Genomic DNA, 18,238 nt, shown 5'->3' with positions numbered 1-18,238 from the left:
CCACTTAACGAGCTCTTCCACTTGGGGCAAGCTATATTTCCTCTGTTGGCCTTACTCTCTTCCTCTGTAAAATGGGGTAATGATGTCCACATGAGACAAGGAGTGAGCGGACTTAATAAACTAACACAATTAAAATGCTTGTAGCAGAGCAGGCAAGGAGGACAGGCAGGCATTCGTGCTTCTCCTGCCCTTTGATTTGATCTCTCCTAAATGATCTTCTCTGTTGTCCATGGATATATGGTCAAAGGAGATCTAGACAACCCTGAGGTTTTATGATGGTTGGTTTTGTATTTTTTATTTAGACTTTCTGGGGGGTGAGGGGGTAGTTTACAGTTACTTCACAAATGTCTTTACAGATGTCTAAAATGTGCCCTGCTTCTTTGATGTGCAATACATAGAATACTTCCATGTTATCCTATTTTCTCTCAAGAGAACTCCTTAAAGCAGGAAGAACTTATCCTTGATTTCATTATTGGGAGGCAGGGGCCCACCAGAATAAAGATAATGCCTGAGGCTGCTGGACCTCAAGTGTAATTTTTTTTAATGTTTATTTATTTATTTTTGAGAGGGAGAGAGACAGAGACCGAGTGTGAGCAGGGGCAGGGGAAGGGCAGAGAGAAAGGGAGAAACACAGAACTCAAAGTGGGCTCCAGGCTCCATGCTGTCAGCACAGAGACAGACGTGGGGCTTGAATTCATGAACTGTGAGATCATGACCTGAGCTGAAGTCGGATGTTTAACCGACTGAGCCACCCAGGTGCCCCACTCTCTGGTTTTCTTTTACTCTTCTTTCTCTTGCCCCTGGACTGGAGCAGGACCAGGGTGGGGCGAATGATGCATAATGTACACGCACCTCTCACCACTTCTATAGACCATTCTGATGATATTCCTTTCTAGTTACCTTTTTCCTTTGTCGGAGAACAGAATATAAGATGACAAAGATCAGGCTGTTGGGGCACCTGGGTGGATCAGTTGGTTGAGCGTCCAACTTCAGCTCAGGTCATGATCTCATGGTTTGTGAGTTTGAGCCCCATGTTGGGCTCAGAGCCTGGAGCCTGCTTCGGATCCTATGTCTCCCTCTCTCTCTGCTCTTCCCCTGCTTATGCTCCGTCTCTCTCTCCTTCAAAAATAAATAAACATTAAAAAAAAAAAAACACAAAGAGCAGGCTGTTTACATCTGTTAGGCAATTCTTCCAATTCTTTATGAATTTCTTGCCACAGCAAATAAAGTTTCAACCATGTGACATTTCTGATATTCAAGCCATTTTTTTTTTTACCTAGCAAAAATGGGAATTTGAACCTTATAATCCTCAGCACAAGAAGCTTTCACAGGTTTAGGAGAGATCAGCTACCATAAGAACACTTCCTATGCTGGTGAGGAACAGTGCAGATCAAATGGTCTCCAGGAAAATAGTAGAATAAAAGGAACAAGAGAAGTTTTAAAAGAACTGCATGTAGCAGGCAGAAGTAATACATACAAAATAGTGCTAATAGAGTAGACTGAGTCACTTCAATAGTTGTGGGCTTTTTTTAAGTTTATGTATTTTGAGAGAGAGCAAGCTAGTGCACAAGTGGGGGAGGGGCAGAATGAGGGAGAGAGAGAATCCCAAGTAGCTCCACACTTTCAGTGCAGAGCCCAATGTGGGGCTCAAACTCATGAACCACGAGATCATGACCTGAGCCAAAGTCAGACACTTTGACTGAGCCACCCGGGCACCCATAAACAAGGTACACATTAAGGGGACTGCACCTTTTTTGAGTCTGTCATTTTTTTCCAAAGGAGCTGAAGGCAAGAAGGAGGAGATAAACAAAAAGTGAATGAATGTGTGCACACCCTTGCTGCGAGGACTTCATAAAATTAGGAAGGCCCCCATCCAGCTCAGACATTTTCCTATTTATCAGCAATAAAGAGTGCTGACAGAAACTTCATCATTACTTGTCCAGTCTCCATGGGACATTAGGAAAATATTTTAGTTTTGTTCTCCTTCTCACTCCTCAACCCAATAGCAACTTAACTCAGAAACATCGTGCTTTAGGGAACTGAACCCACTTCAAAGGAAAGTAGAGTTCCTTTCTATGGGAGAAAAATATAAACTCACAGTTATGTTTATTATTAATGGATCTTCCATGATAGATGATCATATGAAATACTGTAACTACATTTTAAAAGTTCTTGATTCTACCAAGTAACTTACGAAGCACCACACAAAACACAACCCCTTCCCCAAATCTGCCAATTTGGAAAGGGTTTCTGGAAATATGGCCTTTTAAATATCAAATGTTGAAGCCTACTAAAATGGGGATGCTTTATTGAAGGTATTATGATTTGTCATGAAATTGCAAGAATTATTAAAATAATTTCCCTCTCGGTGAACTTAGGTAAGAATCAAGCCATAACAGAAGTGGGTAATGTTACTCCAGTCAAGTAGATAGTGTTCATTTGGACTTACAGAAAACTGGACTTGAAATTCGCCTTTTGAAACCTCACTATTTCTAAGAGATCCGTATGTCTGAAACTGAGATCACACTCAGGCCTTTTTGAATCAGCTACTCCTATCAAGGTTATCCCTGCAAGCCATTATCAGTGTGGAGGTGACTTAATATGAGTAGCCGAGAGCAATTAATAAATGTCAATTAAACCAGGTTTTCTTTTCTTTCTACAATCACAGGCAGAGATCCCAAGAGAGCCTTGTGCTAAGCCTGATTTTTTATTATACCATAAGGCTCTTTTCCATTAATTAGGGGACCTCGTGAAGCATACACTTGTCTGCTGCTGGCAGGTCAACATCTGGACCCCCCCAGCTCACAACTTTCCAAGTGGCTGTCTATTGCACAAAATACCCAAGAGTTTCCATCAAGAAAAATCAAGACAAATGCCTTGGAGATAAAGTAACAGTGGCTCTAAAGGGGCTCATTCAAGAGAGTTTGAACATGGATCCTATTTCAATAAGGATAGGCTAGGTTATGCTGTAATAAGAATAACCCTCAAATTTTGGTGGCCTAGCCCAATACAAAGTTATTTCCCACTCATCCTAACTTGGTCATGAGTCAGGACCACTGTCCTTACCAGCCACATCAATCCTGTGGCCCCTCCATGCTGACCTCTGCTTCCATGAACACAGACATGGGGGAAGAAAGAACTCAAGGGTCAAGCATCAACAATTAGGTGTGACAGCCTAGAAGCCACATACAGCATTTCCACTCACATTTCATTGGCCAAACAAGTCTCATGGTCATGCCTCACTTGAAGCAGCTGAAAAATGAGATCATCTCATGTGCCCAGCCAGAGAGAGGAACTTAAAATATTGCTGAGCCACAAAAATAACAAAGGCAATGTCTGAATTAAATAAATGGAGACTTCACCCATCTTTAAAGCCACAGGATGGGAAATCATGAGAACAAATTCATCATCAAAGAAAGGAAACTCAGAGATGATTTACCTCAATCAAATTTAAGCCCTTCTTTAGGAAAACCATCTTTATGCTACTCCTTGTGTAACTCCTGTATATCAGTTAGCCTTACTGATTCATTGACTTGCTGATGACAAAGACAAGAGGTTCTCTGGAAAGGGACAGAGCATTACCAGTCTCCTGGGATGAGCACCATCTCATGCTACCTTGTTCATTTCACAAAAATAAAACTTGATTGAAAACATTCTCCAATGTTTTACTTTTCTGAGGCTTTTCTCCAAGGGCACAGCACACTGTTAATAGTTATCATGCTACTTCCTTAGAAACAAAATAGCAGGTCCCTTCCCCTAGCCCTACTCAAAGTAAAGTGTGGAAAAAATCGGCCTTAGAGCACTCAGCAAATTTTGTCACCCTCATGGTTCCTTCTTGGAGTGATACCTGAACATCAGATGTTATCTTAGTTCAAGGACAGGCAGCTAATAGGCATAAGTTGATTCAATTTATTTAAAATGAGCTGCATGAGTGACCTGAATGGGATGTCCTTTTTATTGAAGGAGAAACTTGCTGCATTTTCCTGCTCACAGCCCTGTACAGAGAGCTGTTGTCGACAGGGGTGAGGGGATAGAGCAGGAAGGAGGTGGGGAGAAAATGAGTTAATGCCACAGCCAATGATTCTGAGAAAGCCTCCTGGTCTGAAACTGATAACACAGGGGTTAGATCAGTTGAAGGGTTTCAGCACGCTGGGTAAGGGGACAGTTAAAAAAGGTCAGGTCAAAGCAATCAGTAGAATTTACTCAAACATCTGTAGCTTCTTAGGGCTTTTAATGAGAATTTCCATATTAACATTTGGTTTTACCAGGGTACTGCATAATTTTCTACTCAATTTACCCCTGACAGGTTACAGACATAACAACATTCTTATCAAATTGACTTTCCATAATGTAGAAAGATGTGGAAGTTTTATGATATTCTTTGTAGAGTAAGAGAGAAAGGATAAGAGAGAGAATAACTTTAAGGCAAGGAAACCAAAACCAGGCTGCTTTGAATATTTATCATACTTTTTATTTTTTTTCATGAATTTTTAATATTCATCAAAAATACATTAACAACTGTTTCACTTCAGCCTGGGGATCATTTACAAAATAGACAGCGGTGTTCAGATCTAAACAGCAAGTCTTTACCTCAGCAAAAGAAACTAATTGGGTTTAGGAAATAAACCCATTAGCTCATTTATGAACTGAGGGTGTGGATTCAGTTTCTAGAAGTTTCCTTACCAAAAGGAATTCTGAAAAAACTCGGGAATCATCTGAAAAATGGAGTGTTGTGGCACTGAGTTAAATGGTGGACCTTGAGTTATTAAAGTCTATAGACAAAACGCTACTGATATTAGATTACCAAATAATTTACTTTTAAATGTATGAAACCTTTGCAGTGGGACCAAAAATTGTCACCTATACCTGCGTCCTACAGCAAAGCAGCACTATGCTGGTAGCCTAGGTCTGTGGTGTGCTCTACTGCTATTAGGGGAGACAGAGCTCCACCCAAAATACCCGGATGGAAAATGCTTAGATGCATTTCCCAGGGAATCAGCCCATTGGACTCCTTCTTAGAGCTTAGAAATAATATATCTTAGGTCAGATCTACACCTGCAATGTTGTTCCTCCTCTCTCTCAAATCAATCTGGTTCAATTTTGTCTTTATTTAGAAGTACATTGATTTGAAATAAGTTTATGCTGGAGTCCCATCCACAGGGAGGGTCCACAAAACTGGGGACTGAAGTCCTGTTACTCCTTTGCCAAGAAGCCCAAAAACTCAAAAGTAGATGTAAAAGAGAAAAGGAGACATGAAACAAACAAACAAAAATCTTCTGCATATAATGTTCATCAAAGTGTTAAACAAAAATGAGACAAGGGTTTAATCACTTGATGGTATAAACAATATAAGAACTGTTGGACTTTCACAATTGGCCCTTCCTTCTTCAAGTGGTCTAGGAGGTCACTTTATTAGACCCATGGCCCTAGCCACCACCCGGCCTTGCACAGAACAGTATTTTGATAGTCAAAGTTACATTAAAGCTCTTTGCTAATTTTCTGCTTTTAAAATTAACCTATAGAGAAAGTTATATGAGACAACTTTGGCTGAAGAGAAGGTAAATAATGCTAAGCTTGACAATATGAAAGTAAGTATATATCTGAAAGAAAATAAAACATAGAAAAGAAGGAAGAGTAGGCAGATGTGGCACTAAAGTGGATATAAATAGAGGTATGATAAAGGCAAGCAATAGAGCTAAAATAATAAAACTACCATCCATGGGAAATGGGGGGTAAAGTGAATTAAACCCTCATTTTTCATAACAGTGAGTCAACAGGCTTCATGTAAAGTTATTAAATCAAGAAATAATAGATATGTTATGTAAAGTTAAGGAAGTAACCAACAGAGGAAAAGAAAATAGAAACAGGAGTTGGGACAAGAGAGGGAAGGAATGCATCATAAGCTCTTAAGTACTATTTAAATTTTAAAGCCATGCACGCTTGTAATTTTTTGGAAAAGTAAAGAGTAAAGAAAGAAGTAAAGAAATAATTGGGAAGCATGTATTACATTGATTTACAGCACAGCCAAGAGCAGAGAACATCCATTTATAACTCTGACAGTGCAGAGAACAGTGGGTGGAAAGCGAGTTTTCATAAGCACACATTCTGTCCCACACCAGGTCTGCAGAAAAGAGAAGGGAGCAAGGATGGGCAGCTGTCAAGTAAAGGAGGGGCACAGCCTGGAACCCTGGCTTTGTCATAGGAGTTACAAGTTTGGGCCTCCCCTGGAGGCCACTTGGAACACCGACATTTGGAAACCCAGAGAGGCACACCCAGAGTTTATCTTCATGCATCTGTGTTCTGTTAAAGTTAATTCTGCATCATCGAGAAGACAAGAATCACACGTGCAAATCAAGTGATCCATGTAATTAAAGAAAAATGAGCTAGGAATAGACAAGAGGGTGGGCCCTTCTGAGGAGGTGAACAAAGGGTCCAATGTGGGTGATGGAGCCCTCCAGGGAGTGCCCAGAAATGTGAAGCCAGCCCAGAGAATATGAAAGTTGGAAGAAGCCCAAGAATTTTCTCATCTAGGGTTCTTTTTTTTTTTTTTTTAATTTTTTTTTTTAATGTTTATTTATTTTTGAGACAGAGAGAGACAGAGCATGAATGGGGGAGGGTCAGAGAGAGGGAGACACAGAATTGAAACAGGCTCCGGGCTCTGAGCTGTCAGCACAGGGGCCCAATGCGGGGCTCGAACTCACGGACCGCGAGATCGTGACCTGAGCCAAAGTCGGAGCTCAACCGACTGAGCCACCCAGGCGCCCCTCTCATCTAGGGTTCTTAACCCAGATAGAATGCAGGGGTTCATACCCTGAGATTGGGAGAAAAATCCTTAAATAATCTCTGAAATTTAGTATTTCCTTAAAATATGAATGAAATCAACCAACCATAAGAACACTAGCAGTCTCGACACCTCGACACCCATAGAAATGGCAGGTAATTTTTATTGTATTACTGTTCCTGCAGATATCCTAAAATATGGCTTCCATGGTTTCTTCAGCATTACAGTAGTTCTTAGATTCACCACTAGATCTTATTATTTAATGTTATTATTATTATTCATTACTTAATATGTTAACAAATGTGTAAGTTACTCTGACCTAGATACATTTTTTAATATTTTTATTACCCTATTTCAGTGAGAGCCATTTCCTTTGTAAGCCTATGTATTTTATTTTAAGCATTTAATAATTAATTCTGAGAAGTCTATAGGCTTCACCAGACTTCCCATGGGATCAATGACACACAAAAGAATCTCTGGAATCCAGCTATATTAGTTTTCTATTTCTGTGCAAAAAATATAACCACAGACTTAGAGCCTCAAACACTACAATTTATTGTCATCATGTGTCTGTGGGCCAGAAGTCAAGGTACAAGTTAGCTACATCCTCTGCTCAGGGTCTCACAAGACTGAAATCAAACTGTTGGCAGAGCTAGGGATCTCATCTGGAGTTCAGCCTCTCCTAAGTTCATTCCAGCTGTTGGCAAAATTTAGCTCCTTGCCACTTATAAGTCTGAAATTTTCAGTTCCTCAAGGCTGCATGTTGTTCCCCACCATGTGGATCTCTCCACAACATAGAAGTTTGCTTCCTTCTACGTCCTTTGTCTATTTCTTCCCTATAAACCCTCTTTTCTGAGTTCAACTGATTAGGCCAGGCCCACCCAAAATAATCTTCCTTCTGATTAACTCAAAGTCAACTGAAGGAAGAACAAGCAAGGAAGGCATCCAGGTTTCACCATCTACCACTGGCAGTTCACTTTAAGAATTGTATCCCTAAACTACTTGCTTCTTCCAGTTGACAGTGATCCCCTGGTGAAGGGTATATTGCCCTGCTAACACTGTACTGTGAACAAGTATACCAGTGATTGAGAAGGGCTGTATCAGCATGGAGGCACAGAATATTTGAGGAAGGGAGGAGCTAAGGGACTAGGGAAACCCTGAAAAGCAGAAGTCAGGTTTCGATTCCCAGATGTTGCCTACTTAATGGTCATGCTTAAGGCTCACATTTGGCTCTGGACTGCCTCCCAAAATATGCTTGGTAAATACTGAAGGGCCAGAGGCTGATTTTCACTGGATTTGGCTCCTCCACACTGTGATGACTCAGCATCCAGGGCAGTGGGTTTCAGATGACCCAGACAGAGCTGCAGGAGAACCAGAAATGGAGACGACAGCTGGTGTGCTTGAGTTGGGTGACAGCATCTACATTCTCATGGCAAGGGAAACCACCCATTACTCCACACTGGGCATTTGAGAGAAGACTTTCAGTGTTTTCCCCCTCAACAAACCCTATGCAAACTAAAAATCTGACTGTCGTTGTTGCAGTAATAAAACAGACTTCATACTGAAAAATTAAGAATACAATCGTATTAAACCTCCACTAAAGAACCAAGCCAGTGTCTTCAACTCTCCTTTTTGTTAGATTCCCATACTAAGGAAAACAAAGCTCCCTCCAAATGACACTGTGCCAATAATGCTCCCCAGCCTCAGCTTGGTCCCAGCATGGAGCAAACACATAAGTTCAGAATGATTCCAATTTATGTTTCCATCAGTCGATGGCATACCTTTTAAACTGGCTCTCGTCCTTCTAATAGAAGTGAAAAGGTGACTATATTTAGAATCTGTCCTAAAGATTTGGGATTGATAGAGACCTAATTGGAGAGCTGCCTCTTAAAAAAGCCAACAGAGTGATCAAACTTAAGGTTATATATATTTTTAAAATATCACCCTCATCCTAAAAGATAATGACTTTTCTTCAGAGCATCAAGCCATGCCCGAGTGAGCTCTCTCCTCTTCAGAAATAGTTTGCTAAATTTTTCAGGCATATTGGGGAAAGGGACTGTTCAGCCAATAACCCATGTCCCCAGGAGGGTTGTGTTGAGGAAAGGCAGGTAAGAAGCATTGGGTTGTGGTTAATCAAGATATATACACACACACAAAAGCCAGGGTATTGACAAATAAATAGGTAAATCTCACACCCTAAGCCTTTTCTGTCTATTGGATCCTCTTGGCAGTCTGCAGAGCTGATGGACCTTTCTAGAGGATGATATTTTTCAATGCATAAAGTGAAATGCACAAGGATACAAAGTAAAAACTGAATTATGCTGAAACTTACTAAATATTAAATAAATAAATTTATGATATAGTAATATTTGTGCTTCTCTATTAATTAGCATATTAACTGACAAGAACTTGTGGAAAGTCAAATAATTTAAATGTAGTGATAGATAAAATGACATTTTAAGATATGCTGAGCAATTCTATTGTGATATTAAAATCATTGTGATTTCTATTAAAGCCAAAGAACCAGATACTGTTGATACTATTGCAGTTGGCTGCCTATATATATAAATGAAGAGAACTCTAAATTTCAGTGAAATAAAAATGTTTTACTTTTTTTTCTTTACAAGTTCATGGAATCTCCTCCTAACTACCCAATTTGGGTCTGTAGACTACAGGTCAAGAACCAATGAAAATTACCATGTCACTGTAGATTAAATAATGCAAGTCAAGAAAGTCAAATCTTCTTTTACTAGGTTAAGCTGATAATTGCTAAACCCCATTATCTTTTCTACAGTTGCAAACAGTGAGAACAATGAAGGGCAATGGTATTTTTTTATAGAATTTTAAAACCATATTAGACTAGTAGAAGGGTGGAAAACCCTATCTAATTTTAAATCTGCCTCTATGGAGTCAAGAATATGTACAATATACAAATATATGCAACTAGTTTTCAAATTAACATATTGACCCAGAGCACTGGCACTGGAAACAAAATAAAAATAAAAATCAGAGCATAGTCTTCAAGCATCAGGAGGCAGGAGAATGTTGGCTTGCTGCCTAGAACTCAGAGTGTACCTCCTACAATTTTGTCTATGACACAAGAGAAGATTTTTTTGTCCCTGACCTACTGTTGCTTCCCAAGCAAAGCCTCTTTTTCTCCAGAGAGATAGTCACAACCAACCTCCATATGGAAAAGAACCACATTATACTTCCCTCTGAATAATTAAGTCCATTTCATCTGTTCATACTTAAGAAAATTCCCAAATACAAAAACATATTTATAATTACATTTGAAGAGCTTAACATCCTATAAAGGAAGATATTTTGCTTTATAAAATAACTCCCTATAGTGTCCTTAATTCAATCAACTTAATGAATGACCACCTTGTACCAGGAACTCTTCTAGGTGGTGAAAGTATAAGCATAAATAACAAAGATACATTGTCCTAGAGCGGCTCACTCTTTGGCGGAAATTTCTTGAAACTGCAGCTCACCTGTGCTCATTATTGTTTTAAAACTCTTTATGCTTGATAGAGACACTGTGTTCTTGGAGCAGGAGAAAACTTGAAGGCAGAGCTTTAGAAGCCATGGTTAATTGAAGACATAAAGATAAAGACTCCTAGGATTCCGAGGGGGTAGGGAAGAAAGCAAGGTTATTTTCTCTCAAGGCAGTGGTGATAGCAGAGAGCCGAGACCATGCCCCTAGGGTCACTTTTGGAGGTGAGGGTTTTTGGAAGGGGCATAGTACCATAAGAAACTCAAAGACAAAGACTGCAACAAGAATCAAGCCAAGAAGACAGTGGGCCTGCCTTCTCTCCCCATGGGCCAGTGAGTCTCCACCTCCAATGCATTTAGTGTGACTGGATTTCTCCTAGAAACTGGAGAAAGAATGGTATGCTGCACCCAAAAGGGTGCAGGGCCAAACCAACCTGCTTCCCCAGCCACGGGATGAGAGATACAGGGGTCATTCCAAGGTGAAACATGCACAGAATCCATAGGCATGGAGGTTCAGAACTTCATTTCCTGGGTGTTCTGGGAAGGGCAACAGAGTTTCAGGGAGCCAGGGTCACATGAGAAGTCACTGCATGTGCACTGGTTCAGGAACACCACTCAGGTGTAACATGAAGTGTACCTTGAATGAAGATGTTAAATGTGGGATTTCAGAAATAGACTCTTAACAAAAGGATTAGAACCATGGAACTGACAGTTGTGCAACAGCCTGTGAAGAACTGAAAATGGTGTGCTAGTGTAGGTCTTGTGTCCTCACACCGGGGGCAGGGGTGGGGTGGTTTACCATGTGCTGTGAGTCAGCCACTTTCTTTTCCAGGAATGGGAATCACTCTCTCAAGTTCTACCCTAATGAGATGGCATTGTTGGAAGAATCTCCTCAAGGAAAAACTGCCTGTGGATTTTGTGCCCCTAGCAATCTATGGGTAGAATATAAGCTGTCTACAGCCAGGGCCCCCAGGTCTCCAGAACCTTAAAAAATAATGCAGTGTTTGAGTGAAGATACTTATGAATTCAGAGTCAAGGTCATGGCCAGGGACACCTGGGCCACAGAAGTATCCAGATAATTCATAAGGTGGAGAGCTTTATGACCTGACCTGACTATATCACAGATTTGTCTACCTGATATTCTGAGTTCCAAGTACCAAAAAGACCTGAGATCTGCTATAACACACACACACACACACACACACACACACACACACACGCTTCTGACTTTTTCTTTAAATGTAAGAAAGCCCATTAGGCAGAGAAAATCAAAACTTGTGAAAGAAAAAACTGATGAAGTGTGTTACAGGCCTTAGAAAAGAAGAAAAAATCTATTTTAAGACTTGAATTAGCATTAACAGAAGGCAGAGGAGGAGGAAATATAAGAGCAGCAGTAGCAGCAGATAAGAGCGATGGGGCGGGGGAGGGCAGCTCACAGAGCCTGCTGGTCCTCCCTCCAGATCTCTCCCCATCCTTATGTGGGGGCATGTCTACATAGGAAGGCACTGGGAAGCAGCAGTTGGGGGCAAGAAATGAGGGCTTTAGCATTTGCCTTGAAATTCCATGTTCCCAGCACAAATAGTTTTAGATTTTATGTCTCAGGTTGTCTTCATTTGCATCCCCTGGAAACAGCCTCTGACTCAGGGAGATGTACTCAAAGGGTTTTCTAGGGCTTGCTTTCTCAGGAGATGCTTATATGGATGTGGGAATGGTCAAGTAGACAGGGGGAAAATGTAGCCTCCAATGCCATTACAGCAGAGGTCTTGATGATCCTATGGGGAGCTCTAGAGTTGGGATGGACTTCTCATTTGTCCTAATTGAGGCAAAGGAGCCAAGCCTTTGCTGCCTATCTTTAAGCAAGGCAGCCCCCTGAGGCCATGGGCAATTTCCATGGTGGGGGGGGGTGCCCATTGTGAGCAGGCAACCGCTGAAATTCCTGACAGCTGGGAGTAGGGGTATTGCCCTCAAGAGAGGATCTGGGTGGCTTATCAGAATATCCACCATACAGATCAATAAACAGGAGTACGTTGATGGAAGTTACAGAGGCCTAAAGGCCCTTCTCCCCACTTTCTTCCTCCTCAGATTGTTAGGCAGGGTCCTCACATGAGCCAGACTGGAAGCAGTCAGTTCCTGGTTGACTGAGCACATCTGTAATGTGATCCATTACTGTCACTCCTTTTTGCCATCAGTAGTCACTCACAATGGATCACCGACTGCTCCTTCCCATTCCTATATCCCCAGCAAAATGATTGTCATCACCAATTTCCAGGGTAGGGAGGGGTTTTGCCATCAACAAGCAATTCTTGGACACCACATGGGTGTCCAAATTTTGATACTACCTGCCTAGAGATAGCATCGAGTTCCACAGGTTAATTCCTACAACGCTGACTCCCCACCCCATTTTATGATAGGGAAAAGATAGGATAAAATAGGCAGAGAGGGAAAGGTTAGGACCTGAGGTTCCTGGGTGGGGCAAAACACATACTTTGGAGCAATGCTGGAGAGTCTGACCACAGCAAACCCTCTCGGGTATAAGGTTCCTCTTAAGAATGTAACGGATACCACCTACTCCCCTCAGGTTCCCCTCAGGAATCTAACAATCAAAATACCTAACTAAAATAAGTAAATCATAAAACTTATGTTATACAAAGGATGGTATGACCATAGTCTGTCTCCTCACACAATGGAATCAAGCCAATCAGGAATGGACAACCCAGCACCTAGAGTTACCCAGCCAATAAAGGTAGAACCTAAGAAGGGACAAGGGGGAATGGAAGGGGTGGTCAACCAAAACCTTATAAAACAAAGACCCTTGCCTACAGTCAGGGGCATTTGCTTTCAAATGTCCCTTGTCTGTAAAGAGAGTTTTCATACTATTTCTTTCTAGTCTTATACTCTAATAAACTTCTGCCTACTGCTCATTTTGTGTCCACCTCTTCATTCTTCAAAGCAGCAAGACAACGAACCCTGGGTATTGAGGTACAAAATCCTGCAACAATTCAGAGGACAGTGACAAGTCCAGATTGTTACCTGTGCTTTTGACCAACCAGCTATAGACAAAGGTTCCAACAAACCCCATGTTGGGTTTGGTTAATTTGTTAGAGTGGCTAACAAAACTCAGAACTCATAAATGCTTTACCTACTAGATTATTATACATTACTATAGCTTATTATTTGTTTAGTATAACAGGATACAACACTGGAACAGCCACACGGAAGAGATGCATAGGGCAAGTTTTAGGGCAAGGGCCCAGAGATTCCCTGTCCTCTCCAAACAGGCACTCTCCCTAAAATCTCCATCTGTTCATCAACCCCACAAGTTCTCTGAAATTCAGTCATTTTGGGTTTTTATGGAGGCTTTATTATATAGGCATAATTGGCTAAATCATTAACCATTTGCAAGTGATCCAACCTCCAACCCCTCTTCCCTCCCTGGAGGTTGGGGGGATGGGACTGAAAGTTCCAACCTTCTGATCACAAGGTTGGTTCTCCTGGCAACCAGCTCCCAAGCTTAGATGGAGTCTAAAACTCACTTCATTAGCATAACAAGAGACATCTTGCTCTCCTTACAGGAAATTCCAAGGGTTTTAAGAGCTCTGTGCCAGAAAAGGAGACAGAGACCAAATATATATTTTTTACTATAAATTACAACACTACACCAATTCCTAAGGGCATGGCTGGATTCTCTCTTGTTGTAACTTAGCCTCTTGGTCTTCCAGAGTCAGAGAATGTTTATACCAAAAGAGCCTCAGAGACTTGCTATACACCTCTAGCTTTTTCAGCTAGAGGGAACTGGTAAAGACCACACAGCAAGAATTACTGTCAGCTTCTCACTACCTTGGGGGGATGACTACAGAAGAGAAAGCAGGAAAGAGCCTTGGATGGGGATGAGAACTTTAGAGCCCTTCTCTAAATATTCTCAGAATATTCTGAGCATGGGGAAGGGGTACAGCTCAGTTACTAACCGTGAAGGTTATAAATTCTACCCCCTAATTCTCTTTCCCTTTTACCCAGCTTTGTGGCTTGTGGCCCAGCGCAGAGAAATTTAAAACATTTTCATTACCCACATGGTATGAATCAGCCATTTCTTGATTGCTTGTGAGTCATCGACAGCTGGGATGACTCTACATCCCTATTTGCTTGAAACAGCCCCATTTTACCCTTGGGATCCTGAATTAATTATTAAAGCTACACCCTTTCACTCCCCAGAGAGGCCTTGTTTGGTCAATAAGGTGGCCTGAGCTATAGCCAATTGGTGTTTTCAAGTAAACAGCTTCCTGGCTCTGCTTCCCCACACCATCTCTCCTAAATTTAGGTCTGGGAGGTCTCCTCTATGGTCTCCTCTCTTGCTCAGCCACAGGTACACCACATTTGCCAGTCTCCCTTGCACATGCATTTTTGTTTATGGAACATGGGTAGAAGTGAGGTCACCACTTCCAGAACTGGCCTTAGTGCAAGTCTCACTGTTTCCCCCCAACAATCCCCCAGTAGAGAGGATGGTAAGGACCTAGAGAAGGGAGAAACAACATGACAGAAGGAGCCTATATCTCTGAAAGCCTGATCAACAAAACAAAACCACATTAGACTGAAGTGAACAAGAAATAATTTGGTATCATTTGAAGCCAATGACATTTGAGGTTCACTGCTACCACAATTATGCTCCATGACTAATATACTTCTCTCCTAAATCCCAATCTACAGTCTTGCCCTGGCTCTCCTAGAAGCAGAGCCTGAGCCAGGGATTCAGATGCATGTGGTTCAACGAGGAAGGGCTTCTGGGAGGAGAGGAATCAGGGAAGCATAAGAGGGCAGGGGGAGGAGCTGAGCAAGGACATGGCCTGATCCATGAGGGCTTCTGCAGCACTACTGAGTTGTGCCCACTTAAGACATGAGAGTTGGCCTTTTTACCTCCATATGAGTTCATCATTGGCTTTAAGGTGTCTCCCAGGGGGTTGGGAGGAGAGGAAGGTATTAATAGTGCTGAGTGCTGAGGGTAATTCTTCAGTGGAGCATGAGGCTTGGGGAGGGAAGTTGGAAGACCTTAGCAATGCATACATATAGCATCTGGGGATAGGTGCACCTGCCTACTAAAGGGCATCTATCTGGGTAGGGAACCACTGCTTTCCATTTACCTGCATTAAAAATCATTATGAACCCATGTCAGTGTGGCTTTTGTTCCCAGTTTGGTCCCACCAAATAAACATTTTGACTAGGAATTAAGCAAGCCTAAGGAGAATTCAAGGAAAATATTTTAAAATCAATCAACTGAGTTCTCAGTTATAAGCAATTAAAAATGTATTAAAAATGATTCTGATTGGAGGGTACAGCATGGGCAAAATGGGTGAAGGGGAGGGAGAGATACAGACTTCCAGTTATGGAATGAATAAGCCACAGGGATAAAAGGGACAGCATAGGCAATATAGTCAATGGTATTATAAGAGTGTTGTATCATAGTTACACTTTTACCACAACATACAGAGTTGTCAAATCACTATGATGCACACCTGAAATAATGTAGCATTGTGTGTCAACTATATGTCAATTAAAAAATGATTCTGGGGGAGCCTGGGTGGCTCAGTTGGTTAAGTGGCTGACTTCAGCCCAGGTCATGATCTTGCAGTCCATGAGTTTGAGCCCCGCGTCGGGCTCTGTGCTGACAGCTCAGAGCCTGGAGCCTGTTTCAGATTCTGTGTCTTCCTCTCTCTGACCCTCCCCTGTTCATGCTTTGTCTCTCTCTGTCTCAAAAATAAACGTTAAAGAAAAATTAAAAAAAAATGATTCTGGTTAATTTAGCAAAAGAGAGATTTATTAGCAAAGGGGATTATTAGCAAGAGGGATTTTTATTAACAAGTAGCTCCAGAAATTGTTGGAGAATGTAGACGGTAAAAATGGCAGTGATCAAGGAAGGTTGGACAGAAAGAAACATAGCCAAGCTCACAACATCTAAACAGGATGCTACTGAGGCACCGTCAGCACTGGTCACCACACTGCTGTCATCTCCAACATTACCCTCTATTTCATGTAAGTGGGAAGTGCCTTATAGAGTGCTCTACCCATATGAAGTTAGGGTTGACAATAAAAGACAGTTGAATGCTTAGGTTAAAAATAACAGAGGAACTGTCCAGGAGCACACTGGAGTACTCTGTTGAAAAAGCATGAACAGGGGCACCTGGCTGGCTCAGTCAGTTAAGCATCCAACTTCGGCTTGGGTCATGATCTCAGAGTACGTGGGTTCTGCATCGGGCTCTGTGCTGACATCTCAGAGCCTGGAGCCTCCTTTGGATTCTCTGTCTCCTTCTCTATCTCTCCCCTGCTCACTTGCTCTCTCTCTTTCTCTCTCTCTCTCTCTCTCTCAGAAATAAATAAATGTTAAAAAAAGAAAACGAAAAGAAAGGCATGAGCAATTCTGCCCACCATTCCATCATTAGACCTTTGTGTCTTTGACCTTTTAAGTCTTAGAACATCAAGAGACTCTTCTAAAAATGGAAATACCTTTAACATTTTTCTCTTAAGACCTTAGCTATCAGCCAGCACTACACTTGGGACCGTGTTCAAGTTAGTTAAAGACAAGGTAGTAATGATTGGGGCATCACATGTTCAGATGGAAAAAGACATACCTGGATCCACACAGAGTTTTTTGAGGCCTTCATGTTGGTTTCCCCTGCTAGAGCCCTGCTATTGCTTTCGACCCGGTAATGAACTTTAGAAGAAAAACCTCTTATTTCAGAAGCTAGAGTCCATCATCCATCTTCAGGAAGCAGTACATTGACTGCATAGCACAACCAGGCCCTACTTCTGACTCCAGTACAGAATCCACAGCACTTTTGGGGTCTCAACACCAGGAGACCCAACTAATGGGCTTATTTTACTCATGTATATTTTTAAATAAATTATATTTTAGCTGGTATGGTAGATCTCAAAAATGACCTCCCTGTGTCCAGGCCCTTTGCCTGGATATGATTTTCAGCTCTTCCCACCAAGATGTAGAATCCATTTCCCTGCTCTCTAAATATCACTGTTTTTGAGATTGTTTTGATCAATAGCATGTAACAGAAGTGACAACATGTCAGTTCTGAGTCTTGGCCTTGAAAGGATATGTATGCTCTACTCTTTCCTGGAACCTTGCCCTGACTAGTCTGCTGGGATAAGAGACATGTGGAGTAAAACTCAGCTATGCCAGTGGAGGTAATTTTGAAATACCCAAGTCCTAACCAACCTGGGTGCTGACCACAGACAAGTAAGTGATCCTAGCCATGGCAGAAGAACCACTGAGCTGAGCCCAGTCCAAAACACCAACCTGTAGAATCATGTGCTAACAAAATGGTTGTTTAAGCCACTAAGCAAAGGGCTACTTTGTTGAGCCACAAAAACCAGCTACTACAGAGAGTGAATTAGCCTTTGCCAGATGGGCACAGGCAGAGAATAAGGATAATCAAAGTCTAGGCAATCACACTCGCATGTATCTGCCCAGAGACTTTATCCTCTATTTAGTATTCCTTATACACCAAGACTGTGGTGAGGCATGTGAGTCAGTCATTTGGCAGGAACTAATTATTTGACCATGTATCACTGCCATTTCCAGGAGAACTTGATAATACCCAACGGCTGCTCACTTCCAACTCCAAGAGAGCTAAGAGAAGGAAAAAAAATAATAATAATGGGTCTCAACACATTTGTAGTAATCACTGGCTGCATAATTAAAATCGAAATCTGTCATCTACAGCCAGGGGTAAAGCAGGTAAAATTAAACATAAACTGTCATAAAAATAATTAAAAACTAGACTTTTAAATTAAAAGATGTCTTTTAATAATTAGTTAACATTTGCTATTGTCCTGAACAGACTTGCTGTTAACCTTTAACACTTTGCTCATGCAGTACTTTCTTAACTGAATTTTAATTATGCCTGAGGGGAAGCAAAAAAGTGATCCATTCATTAATTTATTAAGTTTCTATTCTATATA

The 18,238-nt window shown here is 41.4% G+C and overlaps 1 long non-coding RNA gene across 2 annotated transcripts in view; it reads right to left on the bottom strand.

Moving 5' to 3' along the window:
• Positions 1–18,238, bottom strand: part of LOC125936821 (uncharacterized) — a 315,020-nt gene that overhangs the window by 97,805 nt on the left and 198,977 nt on the right. The gene's annotated exons all lie outside the window — the stretch shown is intronic.

This window comes from Panthera uncia (assembly GCF_023721935.1).
Source record: "Panthera uncia isolate 11264 chromosome A3 unlocalized genomic scaffold, Puncia_PCG_1.0 HiC_scaffold_11, whole genome shotgun sequence".
Lineage (NCBI taxonomy): Eukaryota > Metazoa > Chordata > Mammalia > Carnivora > Felidae > Panthera > Panthera uncia.
Note: the sequence above shows the minus strand (reverse complement) of the source record. Positions and strands in the feature narration are given on the sequence as shown.